Genomic DNA, 26,673 nt, shown 5'->3' on the forward strand with positions numbered 1-26,673 from the left:
TTTGCTTAATGTAGGAGCTGACTTCCTTAACGATTTCCTCATATCTTATCTGGCTGTGGGGTGGTTCAGTGGAATCCATTTCGTTAGCACCAACAATTCATTGTTTTACTCCCAGTGTGTAAGCCAGAAGGGCACGCTCACGGGTCTGCCCATTCTTGGAGATACCTGCTTCAGATTCACCAACACCAGCAGCACAATCAGGACAGCACAGTCAGCCTGAGATGTGCCTGTAATCATGTTTTTGATAAAGTCTCTGTGTCCTGGGGCATCAATGATGGTCACATAATACTTGCTGGTCTCGAATTTCCACAGGGAGATATCAATGGTGATACCACGTTCACGTTCAGCTTTCAGTTCATCCAAGACCCAGGCTACTTGAAGGAGCCTTTTCCCTTCTCAGCAGCCTCCTTCTCAAATCTTTTGATAGTTCTTTTGTTGATCCCACCACATTTGTAGATCGGATGGCCAGTAGCGATAGACGCCTGAATCTACATGTCCAATGATTACCATGTTGATGTGAGTCTTTTCCTTTCCCATTTTGGTTTAGGTTTAGCGGTGGTTTTCACAACACCTGTGTTCTGGTGGCAGGCCGTTGCCACATAGAGATAAATTCTTAACGTTGGAGGCCAACAAATAGCATTTATGATATTCCAAGCTGTTAAAAAATTGCTTAGTGAACCAAATAATGCACTGTAAGTTTACAGTGAGGATTTGGTGTCATCCAAAAAACAATAATCCCAGTAGAATTTTTTTGTCGTTTACTCAAACTCATGCTGTGTTTTTGTTAACTTCAAATTTAAGCTGCCTTTCTCCTATAGCTTTTTTTTGTTTCTTTTTCTCTTGTGTTGTTTTATCTCTTTATTTACTTGCATAATTAAGCAGAAATACATGCAGCCTTGAGTTTTTCAAGCCCTCATCCATACCATAGATTGTATTGAATTCTCTCCCCATCCCCTTTTCCTTAGAGGCCTCCCTCTTAGAGGTCTCTATTCTCCTTTGCTAGTTTTAAGATCTTTGTTTTCTATGCCTGCTATTTCTGGCTCATTGTGTTGGCTCCTATGCTGGATATTCTCCATTTGTCTCTCTGGATGCACTTTCCACCCTTCATCCTGAGGTATGCCCCAGGAGGGTGGTTTTATGGACTACAAAAATAAGCCCCCACCCTCACCCCTCTGGCTCCCAGTAGTTGTGTTTAAACAATGGAAGGCCTCATAATAGAAGGTGGGAGGAAGGTAAAATTGCGCTGTTTATTCCTATGGAAACCCCCCTGCTGAGCCATGTATGGGCAGTGGTTGAATTTCTCTACAGAGAATCACAGCTCCTACTAGGCTTAACAAGTATGAATAAAGCTTAGTGAGTATTCTTGCCCTTACACACCTAGGGATAGTAGTTGCTTCTCACTGTTCCTAGACTCAGGGTGGCTCCTTATTTCTGATTGGATTCCTCCTAACACTGACCACACCAGTGTAAATTATCTGTGTCTCTTTTAAAAAATATTTTATTTATTTACTCATGAGAGACACAGGCAGAGAGAAGCAGGCTCCATGCAGGGAGCCCGATGTGGGACTCAATTCCGGGACTCCAGGATCATGTCTTGGGCCAAAGGGAGGGGCTCAACCCCTGAGCCACCCAGGCATCCCAAATTATCTGTCTTAAGCTCTTTTTGATACTCATTTTGGGGTACTGTTTTGTATCTATGAGTAACCTGACTGATACATGCCCCCATGTCATTTTCTTCTTAGTAGATGAATATATGCATTCAGAGAAGAGATCAATACTTTTGCTTAACCTCCTGTTATGATTGGTAGTTGGGAGAATAGGTGAATCAGGATCAGAATATAGGTGATATTTGAAGCATGGAATAAGGATGAGATGACCCCAAATTATGTTTTGGAGCATAAGTTACATTTTTGCCTATCTGGTCAGGCCTATATTAACAATTTACCTTTAAGAAGTTAATCAGTGGGGATCCCTGGGTGGCGCAGCGGTTTGGCACCTGCCTTTGGGCCAGGGCGCGATCCTGGAGACCCGGGATCGAATCCCACATCGGGCTCCCGGTGCATGGAGCCTGCTTCTCCCTCTGCCTGTGTCTCTGCATCGCTCTCTCTCTGTGACTATAATAAAAAAAAAAAAAAAAAAAAAAGTTAATCAGTGGAATGTGAGCACATTTAGAGAATTTAGCTCAAACTGAGTATGTTAGGATTTTTTTTAAATCAACTTATTGATCTTGAATAAGACTAAGTAAATAACTGATTAGATAACTTTTCATTCATAAGTAGGGGAATTCTCTTTTTGGAGATTATAGGTTGATTGCTTGTCAGCTTTTTATATCTTCAAAGTGTATTATTACTATCAATAGAATAGAGCATAATGTCATTTATATTGGAGATTTTTAGCTGAAAATTTAATTATTGCATCAGCTGTAATTAATAACACACATAAATATACATATATTTTAAAGGGCAAGATATACACCAGAATTGCATTCTTATGGTTATTTTAGGGAAATAATAAGTAGAGTGGAATTTATGTGTCTTGAGAAAAATGTAAGTGATATCAGAGACTTTATAGAGAAGGATAAGTTGGGACTCATCCTACCACTAAGTTAAGTGCATAGTCACAGTGGATTGCAGGATACACAAGACTGCTCTATCTGGTCTGAACTTTTACCCTCACTAGCCTGCCATGACATTGTTTTCCAACTCTCTCAAAATTCTCTTTATTCAAGTCATTAGTTTGGTTAGATAATCAAGTCATGGAGGGGAGGAGAGAGAACAGGTACAGTGTGGTGTGGTAACTACGCCAAAATCCTTGAGTCCATTGATAGGGGTTGAGATGGGGCACATAGGCTTATAATAAAACTGCTCCTTCCCTAACAGAAGCTAAGAGAAGAATATTAGATTAGGACCATTTTACTTCTAACTTTTTATTCTCATTGTTAGGAAGCCCTAGAAATCCATTCCCCCTACCTATTAATATAGGGTATCAGCAGCATCTGCATCATATCTCCCTGGACTACTTTATTATCCCACTTATGTCTATTTATTTCAGCCTCCAAAGGAGTCTCCAGACATCCAGGTCACCTCTCCTCTCCCGCACTCTAATTCCCATTGCATTCCATATACTCCCGTTCTGTTCCTTTCCCTGCCTTTATCCAACTTCTAAAATTCTTCCACAGCACCCTTTGGAATTTGAGTTCTATTGGAAGTAAGACTCCTGTTCCTCAGCCTATTCTTTGAATATTCTCTTCATCTTGCTCTAAAAGAAACCTGGCTCCCTCCTGAAGTTTCTGCTTTCCTAACATCTGTCTCAAATGATGGCTGTTTTTTTTTTTTTTTTTTTCCATAGCTTTCTCACCATTGGGCCTGAGACTGAAGAAGGTCTTCTCCTTGCACCTTATTGCTGTTTCTAGACCATTCTCCTTTTCTCCTACCTATGGCCTCTCAACATTGATTCTCATGCTGTCATATTATATCTGTCATTGTCCCCTGTTATTGCCATCATTGACTGATTCTCCAGGCTTTTTCCCTTATTTTCTATGGTTTTACTTGTGGCTCATTTTTGCTTTCTGTAATATACTCATAATTCTTGCTAATTTTAATACGGACACAAAGAATCCTTCTAACATCCTGACCTGTTAGTTCCTTGAACTCTTCTTTAATGAACTTGTCTCCAGCCTAGTGTAGCCCCTTATTCTCATGGCTATATACTAGACGTTGTCATTAGTCTTAATTCCATAATTTTAATTTCTTTTTTTTTACATTTTTTATTTAAATTCTAGTTAACATATATTGTAATATTGGTTTTAGGAGTAGAATTTAGTGATTCATCACGTATAAATAATAGCCAGTGCTCATCATAACAAATGCCCTCTTTAATACCCACCCCCTATTTAGCCCATCTCCTACCTACTTCCCTCCATTGACCCTTTGTTTTTTCTCTATCATTGATAGTATCTTATGGTTTGCTTCCCCCTCTCTCTTTTTTTTTTACCTTCCCATATGTTCATTTGTTTTGTTTCTTGAATTCCACAGATAAGTGAAATCTGTGGCTTAGCATAATACCCTCTAACTCCATCCACATTGTTGCTAATAGCAATATTTCATTCTTTTTGACGGAGGAGTAATATTCCATTAGGTATATATACCATCTCTTCTTTATCCATTCATCAATGGGCTCTTTCCATAATTTGGCTATTGTTGATAATACTTCTATATACATTGGGGTGCATGCATCCCTTCAAATTTGTATTTTTGTATTCCTTGGGTAAATACTTCATAGTGCAATTGGTGGGTCATAGGGTAGTTCTATTTTTAACTACTGGAGGAACCTCCACACTATTTTCCAGAGTGGCTGCACCAGTTTGCATTACCACCAATAGTGCAAAAGGTTTCCCTTTCTCCACATCTTTGTCAACTTCTGTTGTTTCTTGTGTTGTTAATTTTAGCTATTCTGACAGGTGTGAGGTGGTATTTCATTGTGGTTTTTATTTGTATTTACCTGATGGTAAGTGATGTTGAGAATCTTTTCATGTGTCTGTTGGCCATCTGGATGTCTTCTTTGGGAAAATGCCTATTCATGTCTTCTGCCCATTTCTTTGACTGGATTTTTTGATTTTTTTTGGGTATTGAATTTGTCAAGTCCATTATAGATTTTGAATACTAACCGTTCATCAGCTATGTCATTTGCAAATATCTTTTCCCCTTCCATAGGCTGTCTTTTAGTTTTGTTGATTATTTCCTTTGCTATGCAGAAGTCTTTTATCTTGATGAAGTCCCAATAGTTCATTTTTACTTTTGTTTCCCTAGTCCCTGGCAACATGTCTAGGAAGAATTCACTCTGGCTGAGGTCAGAGAGGTAGCTGCCCGTGTTCTTCCCTAGTATTTTCATGGTTTCCTGTCTCACATTTAGATCTTTCATCCATTTTGAATTCATTTTTGTGTATGGTGCAAGAAAATAGTCCAGTTTCATTCTTCCACATGTTGCTCTCCAGTTTTCCCAACACCATTTGTTGAAGAGACTGTCTTTTTCCATGGATATTCTTTCCTGCTTTGTTGACGATTAGTTGACTATACAGTTGTGGGTCCATTTCTGGGTTTTCTATTTTGTTCTATTGATCTATGTGTCTATTTTTGTGTCAGTTCCATTCTGTCTTGATCACTACAACTTTGTAATAGAGCTTGAAGTCCAGAATCATGATGCCTCCAGCTTTGCTTTTCTTTTTCAGGATTTCTTTAAGCTATTTGAGGTCTTTTGTGGTTCCATACATATTTTAGGATTGTTTGTTCTAGCTCTGCGAAAAATTCTTGTAGTATTTTGATAAGAATTGCATTAAATGTATAAATTGCTTTGGGTAGTATAAATATTTTAACAATGTTTGTTCTTCCAATCCATGAGCATGGGATTTTTTTCCATTTCTTTGTGTCCTCTTTAATTTCTTTCATCAGTTTTCTATAGTTTCCAGAGTATAGACCTTTCACCATTTTGGGAGACTTATTCTTGAGTACCTTATTATTTTTGGTGCCATTGTAAATGAGATTGATTCCTTTATTTCTTTTTCTGCTACTTCATTATTGGTGTATAGAAATGCAACAGATTTCTGTATGTTGATTTTATATCCTGCAATGTTGCTGAATTCATGTATTAGTACTAGCAATTTTTTTTGGTGCAGTCTTTTTGGTTTTCTACATAAAGTATCATGTCATCTGAAAATAGTGAAAGTTTGACTTCTTCTTTGCCAATTTGGATGCCTTTTATTCTTTTTGTTGTCTGATTGCTGAGGCTAAGACTTCTAATATTATATTAAATAGTAATGGTGAGAGTGGACATTCCTGTCTTCTTCCTGACTGGGTAGAAAAAGCTTTCAGTTTTTCCCCATTAAGGATGATATTAACTGTGGTTTCATTCCTTTATCTTCTTTTTTTTTTTTTCTTTCTTTCTTTCTTTCTTTCTTTCTTCTTTCTTTCTTTCTTCTTTCTTTCTTTCTTTCTTTCTTTCTTTTTCTTCCTTCCTTCCTTCCTTCCTTCCTTCCTTCCTTCCTTTCTTTCTTTCTTTCTTTCTTTCTTTCTTTCTTTCTTTCTTTCTTTTCTTTCTTTTTTTTTAATGTATTTTATTTATTCCTGAGAGAGAGAGAGGGGCAGAGACACAGGCAGAGAGAGAAGCAGGCTCTATGCAGTGAGCCTGATGTGGGACTCGATTCCGGGTCTCCAGGATCAGGCCCTGGGCTGAAGGCGGCACTAAACCACTGAGCCACCAGGGCTTCCCTCTTTTTTTTTTTTTTTTCTATACTCACCCAATGCTGTCATCTAATATCATGCCCATGGTTCCTAAGTCCAGACTTTTCTTCTGAACTCCAGATTCATATATACAACATTCTACAATACATCTTCATTTGGATGTCTATTGGACATCTAAAAATCATCATGTTAAAGCCTGAATTACTACTAATCCCCTGTCCTTTACCCATAGCCTTCCCATTTAGGTTGATGGCAATTCTGTCCTCAGGGTTAGTTACTCAGGCCAAAATTCTTGAAATTATCTTTGACTTCATTTTGCCTTAGTAGCTTATACCCAATTCATTAAGAGATCTTTTGGTTCTGCTTTCAAATATATCTAGGGCCCAGAGTCCTTACAATAGTCTCTGAGGCCCTTAGCACTCAGGCCTCTATGACCACCATGACCCACCCACTCTTCTACCTTCCCATTCTATTCCACGAAAAAAGCCATGCTGGCTGGCCTTCTGGATGTCCTCCCAACATACCAGGCATCTTTCTCTTTAAGTGGCTTTTTTCAATTGTTATTTCTCTAGAGTTGTTTTCTCTCAGATGTTCAGCTGGTTTCTTTGGTTTTTTTTTTTTTTTTTTTTTTTTCTAAAATAATACTTTCCCAAGGAGATCTACTTCAAGTAACACCCTTATCCCCATACTTTCTACTTTCCATAGTCTGCTATATATAGTTCAGATATGAGAACTTTTCCCTTAAAAAGCTTCCTCATTTTTCATCTGTATTTTCCAAATCAAAGATTTGAAAAATGTATCAAGGGAATATATTTACTCTGAAATAATTTGTGTATGTGCCTTTTATACTTTTTTGAGTTTGTTTAGTAGAAATGGGATGTATCGCATACAATTGTAAAAAAAAAAACTTTCTTGAAATGTAATAAAAATATCAATAATGCAACTTCTTAGAGACTTGGGCCCTATGGTAGCCACAAGAAGAGAAATGACTATTGTCCCACTAATAACAATTGTTAGGCAACTTTCCATATTTCAGCTACTATGAATAGCTAATATTTACTAAGTACCTAATAAATGTCAGGCATTGCTCTAAATGCTTTAAATATAACATGTTCTTAAGCCTTACAGGAATACTGTGAAGCAGAGCACTAATATATCTTTACCTGTGGCTTCATGGGGAAAGTATGAAGGCAGAGGGTGGACAAGTATGGAAGCAAGGGCATATGAGCTTGGCATTTGTCCTCCATTGCTCCTAATCTGTTCATCCTACCCTAAACTCTTACTGGAGAATCTGAAGAGATGATGAACCAAGAGAGAAGCAGACGGAGTTCACAGAAGTGGTCAGGGACAGAAGAAACAGGAAACATTGAGGCAGAAACCACAGAAAAAAATGGAGTGTTCCAGCAGGGTTAATGGCCTCCATTTTCTTTTGCCTTGAATAAATGTAAATATTCACCATAAATAAGTGGAAATGTCTCCTGAAGTTCTGGGACCAAGTTAAAGGCCCAGCACCAGGAGCCAAACAAGAACTATAGTGTCCAAAAATCTAATCAGAGTCATGGATGAACCAGGAATGCTGAAAAGGGAAAATGAGATTCAAAAGGGTTAGCCAACCAGGGTTCTGTTGAGCACAACTTTGCAATTGGAATCTGCATTTTCTGTCCAACACACTAAACCTTGCTTCTGTCAGATACTCAGCGCAGATGAGTAGACTGGAAGCTGGCAGCCTCGATTTCATGCTCATTGCTGATTCTTCTCCAATGTGGCAGGGATAAATGATGGAAACCAATGTGTTCATCTTTGACTCCCCTCTCTCAAGCTTCCCTATGTTCAGTTTTGTATGGAGATGCAAAGAGCTCCTGTGCTTTTTGTAACAATGGAAAGATCTGATGGCATCTTTTGATATCCAAAGTTGTGAGAGCAATGTTCCAATGCATAGTTTATCTTGACACTCTTCTGCCCTGTGGCTGTACTTGATGGGAAGGGGACCAGTGCTCTGGTAATAATTAATTAGTAACTGACTCATTCTGTAATTGGAAATGCATCAGGAGTCTGAGAATGATAATGCTGCCTCAAAGTCCTTTGTTTATGAAGTGTTTTATAATAATTTGAAAAATCTACCTGTTTTTACACAAACCTGTGAGGTAGGTTATTTTTACTGCCATTCTCATGATGAGAATGGGGAGCTTGGGTAACTCCTACAAGATCAAAAGAGAAGTTCTTGGCTTAGTCAGGATGAGAACTCACAGTCCTTGTTTCACCAGATTATTACCCTTTGAGTCACATAATTATAGTGACAAATGGAATGACCAGAGGTAATGTGTTAAGAGGTGAGGTAGCCATAGAAGTCCATTGATGCAAAAAGCTGAAAGGCAAAAGGGGCCATTATTCAGGCAACAAATATAGACTGTGCCATGCTTTTAATCCACCAAGGACAAGTGAAATAAATACATATTTGTTTTTTTTCATTGTTGTTATCTGTGTGGTCTCTATTGTCTGGACACTGACCTTGCTTTTAGGTTTGTCAAGAGACTCCACAGTACCTCTTATCATTGGTAGAAATGAAATAGGTAGGGCTTGATGTTCCTATGGTGTTCCAGGTTTTCACGCTTCATACTCACAGGGCAAATGGTGAGTGGATAATTAACTGATAAAAAAGATCAAAACACAAGTAGAGGTTTTAACAACGTCATTCTGCCTTTGCTTTTATTTTTCTTTTATTTTTTAAAGATTTTATTTATTTATTCATGAAAGACACACACAGAGAGAGAGGCAGAGACATAGGCAGAGGGAGAAGCAGGCTCCATGCAGGGAGCCCGATGTGGGACTTGATCCCAGGACTCCAGGATCAGGCTCTGAGCCGAAGGCAGCTGCTCAACCGCTGAGCCATCCAGGCATCCCTGCCTTTGTTTTTAGAATCTCGTGAAATAGATTGCTCTCTTGAGAAAGAAGGACATGGAGGGTGAGAACAAAAGAGACTAATGTATCATTTTACTTGTTTTCTCAATGTGATGATTAACAAGTGGAGGAGGTCTTTACAAATTAAGTATGTGAACCATAGACGAAGCTGGAGATGGAGTCAGAAGAAAAGCTCAGGCTTTATGATTCGGAGAAAGGAATTATTTTACTTGGATGTGACACTGGAGATTTAAAAGGAAGGTCCTCATTGTCCCATTTTATTTTTATTTATTTTATTTTATGAAAATATTATATTTATTTATTCATGAGAGACACAGAAAGAGGCAGAGACACAGGCAGAGGGAGAAGCAGGCTCCCAATGTGGAACTCGACCCCAGGACCCCGGGATCACGCCCTGAGCCAAAAGCAAATGGTCAACCACTGAGCCCTACCCAGGTGCCCTCATTGTCCCATTTTAATTGCCATGCTGTCCAGGAGTGATAAGAGTGAACAAAGGCAAGCACAGTGGTGAGCGCTCTGTGACAAAACAGATGGAAAGGATGTCCTTCTGAGTGCTGGCAAGAGCAGAGCTTGTGGACAGACATGGGTAGGACTAGCCTGTAACAGAGTAATAGTCCATTTAATGCATGTGTGGGAGAATAGGGAGACATTTCTTACCTCTGCATGTTGAGAATAAGAACAATTATAAGTAAGAGAAAGAATGAATGCCTAGTTAGTCTGGAAAAAGCCTTGGGAACCCAGTGTCAAGTCAAGATGGTGCAAGGGGAAAGTAGTTCAGCCTGCCCTCCTCCCCTTGGGTGGAAAATCATCTCTGAGACTATTCAAGAATAGTTGTTGGCCATTACAGAATTATTCCTGCACATCAGCAACAGAATAGTTTCATGGAGGGAGAGAAAATTGGCCCGGTTAGGTGGCCTCCTTTGTTCTCTTGCAGAGCCTTGTATCACCCATGTGCCGGGGCTTACAGTACAGTAGTTGTGTGTGTTCTTATCTTTATACCCCCACAGATGTAGGCTCTATGAGGAGAGTGGTCTTGTCTGCTTTTTCCTAGTGGTATGTCCAGTGCCTGACACATTGTGCTTGGCACTTAGTGGATTAAGTGGTTGTTAATGGTGCAAAGGAATGAATGTTGAATCAAGAAAAGGGCTTGTACAGATAGGAGAAAAAGTCAAATTTTGGTTCCCATATCTAATCATATTGGTATTCTTTTGAGAGACATACAGTGTGTAATTAAGACTCAGGCTGCCTAGTTTCTAAATATAGTTTTGTCATCTCCAGGATGTGCCATCCCATGATGTCCCCTAACTTTATCTGTGAATGGGGACAATTATACCCACTTATATCAGTGGATATACATCAGGGATACAAGTTTGGCTGAATGTATAGAAAAGCCAAATAAGAGTACCATTGATCCATGAACAACAATAGGAATAGGGTTGGTGCCCCTAACCCCCTGGTATTGTTCAAGCATTGATTTCAATATAAATAGGATAAAAGTTTATCTTTTACTACCTAATGAGAAGTTGCTTGAAAGAGAGGTAGTTCAGAGCTGTGTGCCATATCTATGAAATCATGACCAAGGCTCTTTCTCTCCATTTTTTAAGTCAGCTTTGGAGTGTGCCTTTTACTATGGTCACCTCATGGGTGCTGAAGCTCCAGCTACTGCATCTGCTCTCCAGATGGGAAAAAGGAGATGAATACAAGCAAACTTTACATGAGAGTGATTTGTCTCCCTTTAAGGATATTTCTCAGTCTTTTTTTTTTTTTTATTTATGATAGTCACAGAGAGAGAGAGAGAGAGAGAAGCAGAGACACAGGCAGAGGGAGAAGCAGGCTCCATGCACCGGGAGCCTGACGTGGGATTCGATCCTGGGTCTCCAGGATCGCGCCCTGGGCCAAAGGCAGGCGCCAAACCGCTGCGCCACCCAGGGATCCCTATTTCTCAGTCTTGACCAAAAACTTCCACTATATCTCATTGGCCAGAATGGTGTCACATGAACCCCTCCTCTGAATAGGAGTCTAGGAAATATGTCCTCTTTCTTTCAGCTGGGCATATTGCTGTTGCCAAAATAAAAAGGATTAGGCTGGTAAGAAAAAGTGGGGATTGGATATTGGATAGGAAGCTGTGTTGGAGTAGGTAAAGATACACATGATAGGTACTAAGGAAATGTTGCTGTACGCATACTTACATTAGGCTTGCAACTATAATTAAACATGTATATAAATATATAGAAATGGTAGAAATGTAGACTTGAACTTAAGATTTAGATGCTATTAATAAAAAAGAAGATATACCTTTTGGTTGGTTTCCCAGCACATGGATAATGATTAATGTTCACAGGGTATTTATTATAAATCTGGGTCTTTGTATGTATTCACTCATTTAACTCTTAACCATGACCCTGAGAAGTAGTGACAGCTATTATTTCACTTTGTGGATGAGGAAATCAAGAGTTACGTAGGATGCTACCACAACTATCAAGTGGTAGAGCTAGGTAAGATTTGAACTCAGACGATCTTTTAGAGTCTGTGCTCTTATTCACCAGTGTAAGCAAGAGAATGTCTTCCAATATAAGTGAATTTTTAGATATCTCTTTTTCTCTAAAAATTTCCTAGCTCCCTGGATGGAATAAGTTAACTCTAAAATCTTACAAATTCATTAAAACTTGTTGTGTCTCTGTGATACCATGTTCAAAATAAAGAATAAATAGCAGATGGTGATATCTGTTAGAATATAAACCCGATAAGGGAAAAGACTGCCATTTTTCTGGCTGAAGGAAGTGCCTGATTTAGTGTCTCAAATATTGTGAAAGTACTTGGCAAATCACATTTGTTGGTGAAGCCCACACTTTGACTTTCCCAGCTATCAAGGCTCAATATATAAATATGCTGCAGTTTAAGAGCTTCCTTTACAGATGGAACTAACATTATCGTCTTTAGTCAAAATGAGACTATGCTGTTTGTAAAACCATTTCAAGCTGAATGATCCCCAACCAAACAGCTTGAAAGAAAAGGCACATATGATCAGATTGCAGGCAGACACACGCACACACACACACACACACACACCTTTGTATATATTTTACATGTAGGTATTATAAGCACTCATGCTTATAAAGAAAAAATCGCCCGATTATTTTTAGAGCATCTGTCAGAAGAGGAGGACATTACCCAGGCACCCTTCCTTCCTTGAAGGAAGACACAGATGGTAAGTAGTGACTGACTATGAAGAAGTACCTGTATCTACACAACGTCAGGCAAACGAAGCCATGAGCCATTTCAGTGTTGGGGGAAGGCAGTTGAAATGCAAATACGAAAGAGAAGGAGGAGGTAGCAATTAAAGGACTCACCAGCGACCAAATAATCATCAGTTATTAACCCTGAGTGAAAAGTCAGGAGCGAGGGGGCGGTTCTCACGCTGACAAACAATTGATTGGCAGTGGAAGTGGGTGTCTCTTGTAACTGCTCCTGATTGGCTGCTTTCACAGCCTTCCAAAGGGGAGGGGAGAAGAATCAGCAGGTGGGTTGACCACAACCAGTTCTTCAACTGGAGACAGGATACTATATCTACTCTAATTAATTCCAGGGGGTGGGTGGGTTCCTTATTCCCATTCTCCCCTCGGTTGAATTTTGCTAGTTTATGCCAATCACGTTGACCTTTCACTCTGCCCTCAAAGAAACCCCTCTGCCAGGCCTCTACCAGGCCTGGTGGCTACTGCTTTTAGACACACACACACTCAGGAATCACTGAGTATTTTCTCTTTTCCTGTGGACTTCATGGGTTTGGTGGTTGTTCTTTCTTCCTGTTTGAACATCTACTGTCACAAAAGTAACTATGAGGGCCAAATGAAGCCTACCAATTCCGTGTGAGCCCTCTCTGGTACTCGTTGGCTGGTTCCTAAACTGTGATTGTTTCAGGGATGGTGGAGAGATCATTTGCTGCTCTTGGTGTGGGGAAACCCTATAATAAAAACAATCTCCAGAAAGAATATCACCTCTTGAAACATTATTAATACTGTTGTTATTGTTGAAATTATCAGAGCAATGATCTTAGGTAGAAAAACATCATGGAAGTATAGGAAATCAACTGCCTTTTGATTTCAGTAGAGAAGAGAAACTTTTTTTATCTTGTTACTGTGTCATTGCTTTGTAGTTTTTGAAAACGTGTGTAATTTCCATGAGAATGCATCTTTTCCTAAGGCTAGGAGAGATGAATGAGGACAAGAGGGCAGTGATAACTATTTGTTCCTTCCTTTTTTTTTTTTTTTTTGTTCCTTCCTTTTAATGGAAGTTTTACTTGGTATGGGTTTGTTTTTTTTTTTGTTTTTGCTTTTTGGTATGTTTTGTTAAAACTTTGTAAAAGATATACACTAATGTTTGGAATTTTAAAAACATCTGCTTTTTAAACTCTTTGTAAAAATTTATTTTCATGACATTGGAGTTTTTGCTTGAGCAAGATTATTCAAGTATATTTCCATAGTGACAGGATAAAATGTATTGAATAGGTTGTTAAATCGGATTATTCTGATTATTAAAGGAAAATAGCTACTTATGTTTTTTTTTTTTTTTTGGCATTCCGATTTTTAGTATCTTTTTTCCCTTTAGAAATACCCATACTTCATGAATTTGGATGATAGAAATTGGCAATATGTCATAGTTTAGGAGTAGAATTCTTCTAGACTGGTCTTAAATCAATGGTAGAGCAAATAGGTTGAGAAAACAAGGTTGTAGAAAGTATGTCTCAAAAACTAATGAAAATATAGTTTTTAACTATTCACTCATTGTCTACCCAGACGTAATTTGGAAACATATTTGCATTAAACAACTCGGTGGTTACAAGGCTTTTCTACCTCTCACCTACTAATGAGGGACATTTTATTCATCAAATATGTATTGACAATCTGTCTTGTCCCACCACCTGTGATTGGCATGAAAGATAGCAGAATGAATCAGAGAGATCTCCATCTTCGGAGAACTCAAGAGTCTAGTGACATGACCTATAGGAAATAAGTCACAATAAAAGTAGTTAATGTTCTTGTATGTGTTTGAACAAAATGTGTAGGTCACTGTAGTTCACTGTTAAAAGCTTTCAGGATTTATTCAGGAGGTGACATTTAAGTTGGGTTTTTGCCTTTTTTTTTTTTTAAGATTTTATTTATTTATTCATGAGAGACACACAGAGAGAGGCAGAGACATAGGCAGAGGGAGAAGCAGGCTCCATGCAGGAAGCCTGATGTGGGGCTTGATCCCAGGATCCTGGGATCATGACCTGAGCCAAAGGCAGATGTTCAACCACTGAGCCACCCAGGCACCCCTATTTTAATTCTTAAAACCTTAACACATTTCAATAATCTGTTGTTGGAAAACAAACCTCTGGATGAAAATACAAGTCTGTAAAAGTTTTGACTGTTTTCTTAAAGGTGATAAATACTCAATTCTGAACCTACTTTAGAGATTATTTTTCACTTGTTATAGCTATGCAAGGGAACTAGAGCAATGCTTTTCATATTTATTTTACTAAATCCCAGAACTCAGCGTGTTGGCCAAGATTCATCGGCACTAACAGCAGTTAGTACATCTTGTAACAACTATTTTCAAAATAGTCCTAAATCTTAGAAAATTGTGTTAATTGTTTATTATCATACATCAGGGCTAATATCAGATTGATAAAGTCTACAGTTATTGAGATGGACCTTTTTGGGATGTTACCCATTTTTGTTGGTCATTACTTGTTACTCTACCTCACTTGGTTTCATGAGCAGCTGACATTTTCTTTCTATTTGTGATTTCAGTGATAATTGTTTTGTCCTTGATTGATCCCATATTTATATGTCTGTTAGCCTGATGGAACTGCTTGTATTGCTGTGGCCATAACCAGTGTGTTTTAAGATGTAAATTGGAGTTAAGTCCAGCGATCAGATTATAAACATTATAATCATTCAGGATTACACTTAACAGCAGTGTATACTCCTGTGAATGATTCTATTTTTATTTCCTTATGTGACCGGCAGAGTATTTTAGTTGTGATGTTTAGATGTGGAAGAAGACATGTTGCCCTTAGTACATGGCAACAGTATCTTTTAGAATTTGCTTGAAATTTTTATGCCATAAAATGGTATCATGGTTTATTTATTGCTTTAATTTCTTGCTTTAACTGAGGGGTTTTAATTTTATCTCCACAGGAAAACAAAATACTTTTCAACTAAATGATAGAAACATTAATATCAGCAGTTATCATTATTTTGTAAGGGGGTTTTATAACAAACCTTAGGCATCTAATTTAGCATTATTTTGTTGTGACATAAAGGAGAAACTATGAGAAAAAATCCTCAGTAATTTATATGCGCTATATTTGTGTCACCATTCACCCCTAAGATCTCTTGTAATTTGACCTTTGTAGTAGCTATAAAAAGTTAGACGAAAACAAGACCATAGTGAGGTATTTATTTAAGGCAACACATTGTTTTAGAATCAATTTTAATGTAAACATTATAATGATAAAATTAGAAAAATCTACTTGTTATGCATATGACCTTAAAATGCTAATTACAAATCATTATTAGTCATTGCTTTAACGTTCATTTCTCTACTCTGTTCTCAACTAGAAAAAATTGTCACTTTAAGGGATTCTATTTTGCCTTCATATGACAGTGCTAGAATTTCCTAAAAGGAAAATGAACATTTTCTAAAAGGGAATTGATTGCTAAAATATATGTTCAATAACCTTGAATACTTATTGACTGGGTCCTTGGCAAAGAATGAATGAACAAATATTTACTGAGTGTCTCCCATGAGCCCAGCCCTGTTCTAGGCATGGGGTGGGGGGGGGGGGTAGCAGTCAACTGAGCAAAATTGCTGCTTTTATAAGGTTACATTCTATAGCCTAGAATGATCTACTTGACACACTTTCCCAAACCCCTGTTTTTGTTTTTTAAGACTTTATTTATTTATTTATGAGACACACACACACACACACACACACACACACACAGAGAAAGGCAGAGACAAAGGCAGAGGGAGAAGCAGGCTCCATGCAGGGAGCCCCATGTGGGACTCGATCCTGGGACTCCAGGATCACGCCCTGGGCTGAAGGCAGGTGCTAAACCGCTGAGCCACCCAGAGATTCCCCCAAACCCTGTTGATAGAGTTATTGTTGAACTATAGTGGTAATCTGTTTTTTCCAATTGGGAAATTCTGACCAATGGTTGATTTCAGATTCCTGTATTTTTAATGACATGAAAGTTGCATTTGGAATTAGATAGTAGCCATGTGTCATGTGGGAATTTTCCATGAATCCCTATAGAATGAGAGTTGCTCATCAAAGCTTTAATGTTTTAGGTCAGTGATTCTTAAACTTTAGAGTACATTTGAAACAACTTTGGAACTTGTTAAATGTAGATTCTTAATCCCACTTGGGATTTTTTTTTTTTTTTTAAGATTTCATTTATTTATTTGAGAGAGAGTAAGAGCTAGAGAGATCACAGAGGGAGAGGCAGGAGCAGACTCTACCCTGAGCAGAGGACGTGACATGAGGCTTGATAGCTTGATATCAGGACCCTAAGATCATGACCCGAGCTGAAGGCAGCTGCTTAACTGACTGAGCCACCCAGACACCCCATAGAAATTCAGATTCTTTAGATTTAGGTATACACTTAGAAATATGCATTTTTGACAAACACATGGTTCTGATGATGCTGGTACCTCAACAATATATTGAGAAACACTCGTTTTTAGATTTATATATGTGGTATTTGCTAATATTACAAACTCAATCTAATTATACTAATTGCTATGAAAATTACAAACTTACAGATAGCCTTAGCTGTTCATTGGTGTAGATGAGATATATGATCCATGTGAGAAATTAATTTTAGCATGAGATGTAGGAAATGTTTACTTTCCCTGGAGAATTATGGTATTTTATCCAAGTGCTTAATGTCAAATTGTAACTGACCATGTTTCTCTTTCCATTTTGCTAGTCAGGCAGCTTTTCATCAAATTGATAGTTGAACAATAGTCAGAAATTCATCATGATAAATACTCTAACTCTTTCACACCCTCCTCCTCCAGATCTCTAGAGTCTGTAATTGTTTCTTCCAACCTTTTTTTCTTTGTGGTTCTGATGATAAATTTTTATTCGTATTTAGCAGTTATACTTCCATAAACAGCCCCAAATGCTGTGTGGGATGACATATGTTATAAACAAAATACTTTAATTCAGACTTTTATTAATTCAGACAAATATTTCTTCCAATTTAGTCTAATTTAGGTAGCACTATGTTAAAGAGGAAAGATATTTCCTCATTTTGCAGTTGTCAGATTTTTGAAATTTGTATTCATTTACGAAATACTGAGAATGTGGTTAATAAATACTGACATTTGTAATAACCATCACCCCAGGCATATGTGATTATGCAGGTGTGATATGAAAGAGACAGTGTGCTGGAGAGTCCTGGACCAAGAACCATGAGCCTGGGTTTTAGTCCTACCTCTATTTATAATTACCTGTAGGGCTTTGGAAAATCATAGCCTCTTTGAACTTCTGGTTTTCCCTTTATGAAATCACATGATTTGGAGTAAATAATCTCTGAGGCTCTTTTAGGCTTATTTGCAGATTAATATAATTTCCTTAAGATTTATAAAATATTAACCTTTTAAAAGTATGTCTTTAACAGATAAATGAATATATTTAAATGGGATATCTTTATTTAATTGGACAATCCATCCTTAGGAATTGATCATTATATAAAGAAATGGGCCAGACTCAATTCTGTGTAAGAAGCTTTTTACACATAAGACTGAAAGCCTAGGTAAAGATTTGCTGACATCTCAATCTCTGTCTGTTTCATAGTAGCTATACAAAAGAGGATATGGGTGTGAGTATATGCTTTATCAGAAAAATCAATTTACATTCAGACAGATGTAAAGGTTTCATCTTCAGGTTTGTCTCAATACTTTTCCTCCTATTACCTCCAATACCCATTCAAGCCTTCTGTATACTTAATCTTGCTCACTCACTTGATACTTCAGGGTAGACCTCACATGGAGGTTACAAACCTTTGACATGGTGATTTTCTAATGCTAATTTATGAGAAACTAAAATCAGCCAGGAGAATATTTATCTCTGTCTTAATTGCTCACCTAATAGTCTAGGCTTATAAAATCATTTTTTGATGACTCAAAAACACACTTCCAGTGTTCACTGTAATAGCCATGATGAGAACCTCAAAGCATTCAAGGCTTCTCAATAGAATTTGCTTAATATACTGTGTAATCTTGTTGCCTAGAGAGCAAGAGACTAAACATTTTCAGCACTTAGTAGCTTGGAGCATCCTTTTCTTTGTTTCTTCTATAATAAACCTTCAGACAGAGTGGAAGCTGTCAGCATATACCCAGCAGCAGCACTTTTTAGACATCCAGTTAGCAAGAAGATCTGTAGTCAAGAGCACACAAACCACAATCAGCACTAATTAGTCTTTTTATTTTCCCCCACTGTGCTGGGACAATAGGAATTGTCATCAAGAGCAGTGGCCATTGGGTATTGTACTAACAAGTGCGTGTTCTTTGTCAAGCTTACAGTTTTTAAGAAATGTTTGTCTCATAGAGTGTAGTCCCAGGGACCATATTAGAGGAGTCTACATCATTGTAGCTGAAATTTATGTTCCATTTTTTTTCTATTTTGACATTCTGTAAAAGATATTCATTGATGATTATTAGATAGCAAATTATTTCTTGAGGACTGTCAGGAGTTGGCTCTCAGTAGGCTAACTGGGGCAACCACAACTTTTCACCCAAAATCTATTTTGGGACCTATGTACTTCCCATTGTGGTAGGTACAAAGGTTTGTTACACACAGTCTCACCCCTGAGGGAACTGAGGAGCCAAGGCATTGGCTTATAAAATTGTGACTAATTTGTGAAAAAGAACCCCAAAGGATATCTTCAACAAAAACAGTGCAGAAAGTGCTGAAAGAATGATGTGGAAAATAAATGCTGAGTGTATAGGAGGAACAAATTACTGTGGATGGGAATAGTCAGGGGGGCGCCATTACTGAGGAAGGTGCTCTTCAGCTGGCTATGATTTTATGGCCAGTGAGGAAGGGGTGGGATGTTTCCCATAAGGAAATAGTAGTGCAATATTAACATGAGAGGAAAATGGGAATCCAGGGTATAGATCAGACCTGCTTCTAGAGTAGGGTTTGGTGACTATAGAGGGATTTGGGGAGGTGTCATTGAAAAGGTAGACTGATGTCGCAGAATGATGTATCCTATAGAGGCTGGCTCAGAAGTTGGAGTTCTGTGCTGTAGGTGATGGAGAACAATCAACCAGGAGGAAACAATCATTTAGGAAAATGTAATTGTAACATACAGGAAAAATAGAGCAGTGGTTCGCAAAGTGTGGTCTATAGGCTCCTGGGCTTCCCCTCAATCTTTTTAGGGATCTATGAGGTCAAAACTGTTTTCGTGATAACACTAAAATGCTATTTACCTTTTTCACCATGTTGACATTTGCACTGGTCATTTGAAGTGATACAAAGCAGTGGTGGTAAAACTTTGTGTCATCCACTACAGAGATTTGTAAAAATGTGAAACAATGGCACTTGCCTTACTACGTTTTTTTGTTGTTTTTTTGGAAATGCAGTTATTTTCATATAATATATGTAACTTGTGTTTATATTTACTTATTTGTTATTTTTGTAAAAGATTTTATTTATTTGAGAGAGAGAGAGAGAGAGAGCAGGGGGAGGAGCAGAAAGAGAGGGAGAAGCAGGCTCCCCGCTGAGCGGAGAGCCCTGACATGGGTGGATCCAAGGACCAGGATCATGACCTGATCCCAAAGCAGATGTTCATCAAACTGAGCCACCTAGGTGCCCTTGTATTTATATTTTTTAAGTTTATTAATTTTTACACGAATGTCTTAAAGCTATCATTTTAAAATGAGAGCTTTATGAAATTCTCAGTTTTAATTTCAAATATAATAAATATCAGTAGCTATTACCTAAGTAATAGAACCTACCTCAAAGGGTTGTTGTGAGGGTTAAATGAGTTAATAATTGTGTCACAGATTAGTGCTTTCATTCTTGTGGTGCTAAGAGTTTCCTAGGAACATGGGGCATTTCAACACTCTGAACCATTGGGAAACTGCCATATTTGTAAATAATCTTTCATCATCTGAAGTTTTTCAGCCCCAATCCACCATGTTGTTCATCTTTGATATGTCATGGGCACATTTTAGAACAAAGTAAAAGTATAATATAGAAGCAAATGAAGTCAACAGGTAAAACCTTCATAAAATATGGTCCTATAATTGTGATGCCATATCATAGTTGAATTTTGAACTGTCACAGGTAAATCATCTAATTAGTGAGTTACTAGTCTGAATCAGTTATCAGTATCTTCTTCATTTTTTTCACTCCTTAATTGATATCATAAATAAATACATGTGTGGACGTGTGTGTGGATAGATAGCACTAGGCATGGCATTGTAACAGTGGTAAAGAAGACTGATCCTTTTTATCAAGGTCCTTTTACACAGGTCAAGTTTCATGAGTTCCTTTTTCTTTTATACACTGTCCATTTGTTGTTTATTCAAAGTTCAGTGGGTAGACCAGAGAAAACGCAAAATATGACTGTGAAATAGCCATTCATTATAACTTCTTTAAAAGTTTTATTGAAAAGATTAGCCAGGGACGCTGGGGTGGCTCAGTGGTTGAGCCTCTGCCTTCGGCTGAGGTTGTGATCCTGGGGTCCTGGGATCAAGTTCTGCATCCAGCTCCCCGCAGGGAGCCTGCTTCTCCCTCTGCCTATGTCTCTGCGTCTTTCTCAGTGAGTCTCTTGTGAATAAGTAAAATCTTTTTTTTTTTTTTAAGAGGAAAGACTAGCCAGTTTCATCAAAGAGAGGTAGAAGTCCATAGGGGAGATGATAACAAATTATTGACTGTATTTGGGGTAAAGAAGTTATTAGGGTTAAATGAGGTCATAGGGTTGGGGCCTAGATCCAATAGGATTAGTGTCCTTACTAGAGGAGACATGGGAAAGCTCATTCTCCCCCGTCTCTCTGCCATGTGAGGACTTAGTGAGAAGGTGGCTCTTTGCAATTCAGAGAGATCTCATCAGGAACCAAATGCCCTGGAACTTCGATCTCAAACTGCCTAGTCTCCAGAACTGTGGGAAATAAATTTGTTTGTTTTAGCCACCCGATGAGTGGTATTTTATTACAGCAGCCTGATTAGACTAATAGAGGGCTCGATGGATGAAAAAAATTTACCTGTCAAGATTGAAAGCAAGGAAATCTGTAGTCTTGCTTTATTGTAAGAACTGATGCCAGTTTGAAGGGGACTATTATTATTTTTTATTATTGCAAAAATACATAATGTTAGATTTACCATCTTTTTAAGTGTGCAGTTTAGTAGTAAGTATATTCGTTTACATCACTGTGCAAAAGATCTCTGGAATGTTTTCATTTTGCAAATCTGAAACCGTGTACCTACCATGCACTAATTTTTCCTCTTCCTTGTTCCCAGCCTTTGGCAACCAACTTTCTACTTCCTGTTTATATAATTTTGACTACTTGAGATACTTCATGTGAGTAGAATTATACAATGTTTGTTCTTTTGTGACTGGCTTATTTGGCTTCGCATAATGCCCTCAAGGTTTTTCCATTTTGAAGCATGTGACAAGATTTTCTTATTTTTTTAAGACTGCATAATATTTAGTTGTAAGTATATACCATGTTTTATTTATTCATTCATCTGTCAATGGACATTTGGGTTGATTCCACCTCTTAGCTGTTTTGAATTGTGCTAAGTGTGAAGGGTATTAGTTATCTATTTATACCATGAAATTATTTTGAAAAGCCCATTCTTTCTTTCTTTTTTTAAAAGATTTTATTTATTTATTCATGAGAGACAGAGAGAGTGCGCGCGCGCGCGAGAGAGAGAGAGAGAGAGAGAGAGAGAGAGAGAGAGAGGAAGAGAAAGAGAAAGAGAGAGGCAGAGGGAGAAGCAGGCTCCATGCAGGGAGCCTGATGTGGGACTCGATCCCGGGACTCCAGGATCATGCCCTGGGCTGAAGGCAGTCGCTAAACCACTGAGCCACCCAGGGATCCCCCAAAAGTCCATTATTTCTAAGGGCAGTGGATTCATTTAAGTTTCCACATCAGTGATAATGATATATAATGAGTACCCGTCAGTACTATTAGTATTGCTAATATATTAGTATACTATACTATTAGTATACACCTCCAACTATTATTATTAGTGAATAATAGTTGGAGGTGTGAAAGAGGACTTTTAAAACAAATACAGAGAAGCAACTGCAAAGAACTGTTGTTAATGGCGTAGTTGGCATAAGTCAATTATACCTCAGTTCTTGTCATATAATTCATTTGAACTTTTATAACTGCTGTCATAGACAAATCCCCGATGGTTTTCTGTCAGTGATAATATGATTACTATAATGTATAAAGTCAACTGCTAGTTGTCTCTAGAGACTTACTAATTGAAAACAAAGGACTCAAGAGTCATTCTAATTCCTTTTGCATTCCCTCCCCACCTCCCCATCTTTGTTTAATCCTTGTTACTTACAAGTGTGTTTTTCTTAGAGGGTTTCTTCTGAGATGTTGGCTACCCTATCCCAGGCTTTGGACCTTCTCTCTCTCTCTCTCCACTGTCTCATCCAGTCTCATGGTTTATTGTATTTTATTTTATTTTATTTTATTTTAATTTAATTTTATTTTATTTTAAAAAGAGTTTTATTTAGACGCAGGGCTTGATCCCAGGACCCAGAGATCATGACCTGGGCCAAAGGCAGATGCTTAATCAACTGAACCACCCAGGCACCCCCAGTCTCATGGTTTTAAATATCATCTATGTGGTGATAATTTATGTATCCCATTCCTGCCTACTGCCTGGATTCACATCTATATATTAAACCTCCATCTCTGCCTCAATTTCTGTAGCAATCTCCTAATTGGTCTCCTTGCTTCACACTGTAACCAGGAAAATCCATTCCTGTTTTTGTTTTTTAGGATGTTAATTTTCTGACTTTATTTTATTTTATATCTTAGGTACTTTTTAAAAAATAGGCTTTTCAAAAGTTTTAGGTCCAGGGGCACCTGGGTGGCTCAGTGGTTGAGCATATGCCTTCGGCTCAGGTCATGAGCCCAGAGTCTTGGGATAGAGTCCCACATTGGGCTCCTCACAGGAAGCCTGCTTCTCCTTCTGCCTATGTCTCTGCCTCTCTCTCTTTGTATCTCATGAATAAATAAAATTTTAGAAAAAAAGTTTTAGGTTCATAGCAAAATTGAGTGGAAGGTACAGAGATTTTCCATATTATCTCCTGCCTCCACATACACATAGAAACTCAATCTTTTTGACTTATGGGTGGTACTATGCCTTTCCCTGTTTGGTACCTTCCATATGATATAGAGAGTGAAAGCCGTATTTCTCACCTACAAGGCTCTTCATGACCTGGGCTCTGGCGACCTTTTCTTTCTTTCTTTCTTTCTTTCTTTCTTTCTTTCTTTCTTTCTTTCTTTCTCTCTCTCTCTCTTTTTCTTTTTTTCTTTCTTTTTTCTTTCTTTCTTCTTTCTTTCTTTCTTTCTTTCTTTCTTTCTTTTCTTCTTTCTTTCTTTTTCTTAGATTTTATTTATTTATTCATGAGAGACATAGAGAGAAACAGAAACATAGGCAGAGGGAGAAGCAGGCTCCCTATGGGGAGCCCAATGTGGGACTCGATCCCAGGACTCCAGGATCACGCCCTGAGACAAAGGCAGACACTCAACCACTGAGCCACCCAGGCATCCCTCTAGTTGGTTTTCTACGGAATCTCTGGCTGCCTAAAACAGTGTTTAGTATATAGTAGGCTCTTTATGCCAACTTTTTGAGTGAACATGGATGAATTTTGTGCTAATTATTTTTGAATGTTGGTTCTGCCCCTGTTTGTATGCTCAGCTGTTCTATGTCTTCACAATCTGCTCTCCCTTTCATTCTTATGCAAGAAATTAGATTTTGCTCTAATGGGTTTTTATTCATTAGAATATTTCTTTTGAATTTAAGGACCTGCAATTATGTTCTTTTCATCGTCTCTAATGACTTTCTCTTTTGTTGCCTCTTTCACTATCCATGATCAATGCATCAAACCTGTGTATTTGTGAATTACTTCACACCCAACATGCTGTTTGATTAGTAGAATATTTTCTGAGTTATCCACTGAAAATACAAGCCCTCTTAGATGTAAATTCCCTCATGTTCTCTGTGTTTTTTATTTAAACTTCAAATTGTATTTAATTTTTTAAAAAAGATTTATTCATTTGTTTTAGAGAGAGAGAGAGACAAAGAGAAAGAATGCACTAATTGGGGGAGGGGCCCAGGGAGAGGAAGAGAATCTTAAGTGGATTCCCCGCTGACTGTGGAGGCTGACTTGGGGCTGGATCCTGGGATCGTGACCTGAGCCAAAATCAAGAGTCAGACATTTAACTTACTGAGCCACCCAGGCACCACAAATTATATTTAATTTTTTTTTTAAAAAAGATTTTTATTTATTTATTTGAGAGAGAGAGGGCAGGAACAGGGAAGAGAGGGATAAGCATACTCCCCACTGAGCAGGGAGCCTGACATGGGGCTTGATCCCAGGACTCTGGGATCATGACCTGAGCCAAAGGCAGACAGATACTTAAGGACTGTGCCACCCAGGTGCTCCAATTTATGCTTTCTTAATCTTTCTGTTAGCCCTCCTTCCTACTGCCTCATCTCCACAGCTCTTTTACCTCAGAAGTAAGCTGTTATTTTCTCATTATCAAATCCAGTAATTTTTCTTCATCTTCATACCATATGACCTTTCTGATCCATCCTATATTTCATAACCGTATGTCATTTTTGTTAGCTTTCTTTAGCTTCCTTGTTTTTCTTTATACTTATTTGGCCATTCATATGTTATTTATTTTATTGGTACTTGTTTTTCATATGCAACAGCAACAATATGGGTGCTAATTGAGGTTCTATACTCAGTTACTAGGAACCAAAACCCAACTCAGACCAATCTAAGCAATAACAAGAATGCTAACAGTGGGCCTGATTCATAGGCTCTAATATTGTCAGTAGAATCGTCTGCACTGTATTTCTCCATACTGTGGGCCCCATGTGGTGGCAAAGTTGATCACTGACCATTCTAGGCTTACATTATCATTATAGCTAACAATCCTGGGGAACAGAGAATGTCTGTTTTCTGATAACTTTGTAGATGTCTGAGGTATACTCTACTGGCTTGCTTGGGTTCTGTGATCATCCTTGAGTCAATCACTATGGCCAAGAGAAGGGAGGGCTTGGAATTACCAGACCTGGATCACATACCCACTCCTGGAATTGGGATTTTGTTTATATCTTTTTCTGAAACACGTGGCCTGAAAATGGGAGAACGATGGGCACTCAAAGAGATACCGAACATTTTCTCTTCCTATTCTGTACATTGTATCCTGGGACTATGGTGTCCACTGTCCTAACTTCTGTTACCACCTATGCGCTGATACCTTGCAAATCTCATAATACAAATGAACCCTAATTACACTGGAAAGCCATTGGAAAATTATTTTTTATTTATGTTTTTTGGTAGTTTTATGGTTTTATTAACACAAATATGACATGCACATAAGCTGTCTATTCATTTTCTTCTCTATGCAGCCTGGCATTGGGATTGGTGACTCTGATGGCCAGCTGGGCTGCTCTTTCCATAATGGCTTTGCAGTTTTTGGAAGATACATTGTGAGCAATCTCTACACATTAAGATTTGTTGCACATCAGCAGCACCTCAAGCTCCTTGATGTTGTGGACTAGGAACTTCTGGAAGCCATTGGGCAGCATGTGCTTTGTTTTCTTGTTGCTCCTGTAACCAGTGTTGGGCATCAAGATCTGGCCCTTGAATCTTCTGCCTACCCTATTGTCAATGCCTCTGGGTTTCCACCAGTTGTGCTTAATTTTGACATATGGATCTGACTGGTTGCGGATGAACTTCTTGGTCCTCTTTTTAACAATCTTGGGCTTCACTGGAGGTCTGAGGGCAGCCATGATGCCCAGCAATCGATGGCTGCCACCTCCGCAGGTGGCGCCGAGGAAGAGAGGGGGCCATTGGAAAATTAAATGGAGTCGATGTTATTGCTCTAAGTGCAATGGTTGGTCCTGATGAGGAAAATTCAAGGCACAGTGTGGTTTGTGGAGTATCACTACCAGGATCTGGTAAGTGAATTCAATAGCTGAGTAGGTCAGTATTATTCAAACAGGAATTACAGGAATTCTTTCTTCTCATCAGGAAGCCTTCTAAAGCCTCATATGAAGCAGAATCCGACCCCACAACTAAAGGAGGACTAGCCGGAATCATTGAGGCATCCTGGCCCTACTCAAGCAGGTTGGTTTTCAGCATAAAACGTAAGTGCTGAGGACAGATTAGAAAAGTGGATAGATTCATTGGGAAGAGCATAGGATGGTGGCAGGCAGGGGTCCAATATGGATGGGACCAGTACAAGG

General features: G+C 38.3%; 1 long non-coding RNA gene and 1 pseudogene across 1 annotated transcript in view; one reads left to right on the plus strand and one right to left on the minus strand.

Annotated features, from left to right (window-relative positions):
• The first annotated feature begins 1,264 nt into the window (after positions 1-1,264).
• Positions 1,265-26,673, plus strand: part of LOC118353106 (uncharacterized) — a 51,162-nt gene continuing 25,753 nt past the window's right edge. Inside the window, exons 1-3 of the long non-coding RNA XR_004811363.1 lie at positions 1,265-1,353; positions 12,299-12,363; positions 26,459-26,554. This is a non-coding gene — a long non-coding RNA (uncharacterized LOC118353106). The remainder of the gene's footprint in view (positions 1,354-12,298; positions 12,364-26,458; positions 26,555-26,673) is intronic.
• On the minus strand, positions 25,810-26,248 carry LOC112647315 (60S ribosomal protein L32-like; annotated as a pseudogene).

The sequence above is a fragment of the Canis lupus genome, chromosome 32 (genome assembly GCF_003254725.2).
Source record: "Canis lupus dingo isolate Sandy chromosome 32, ASM325472v2, whole genome shotgun sequence".
NCBI lineage: Eukaryota > Metazoa > Chordata > Mammalia > Carnivora > Canidae > Canis > Canis lupus.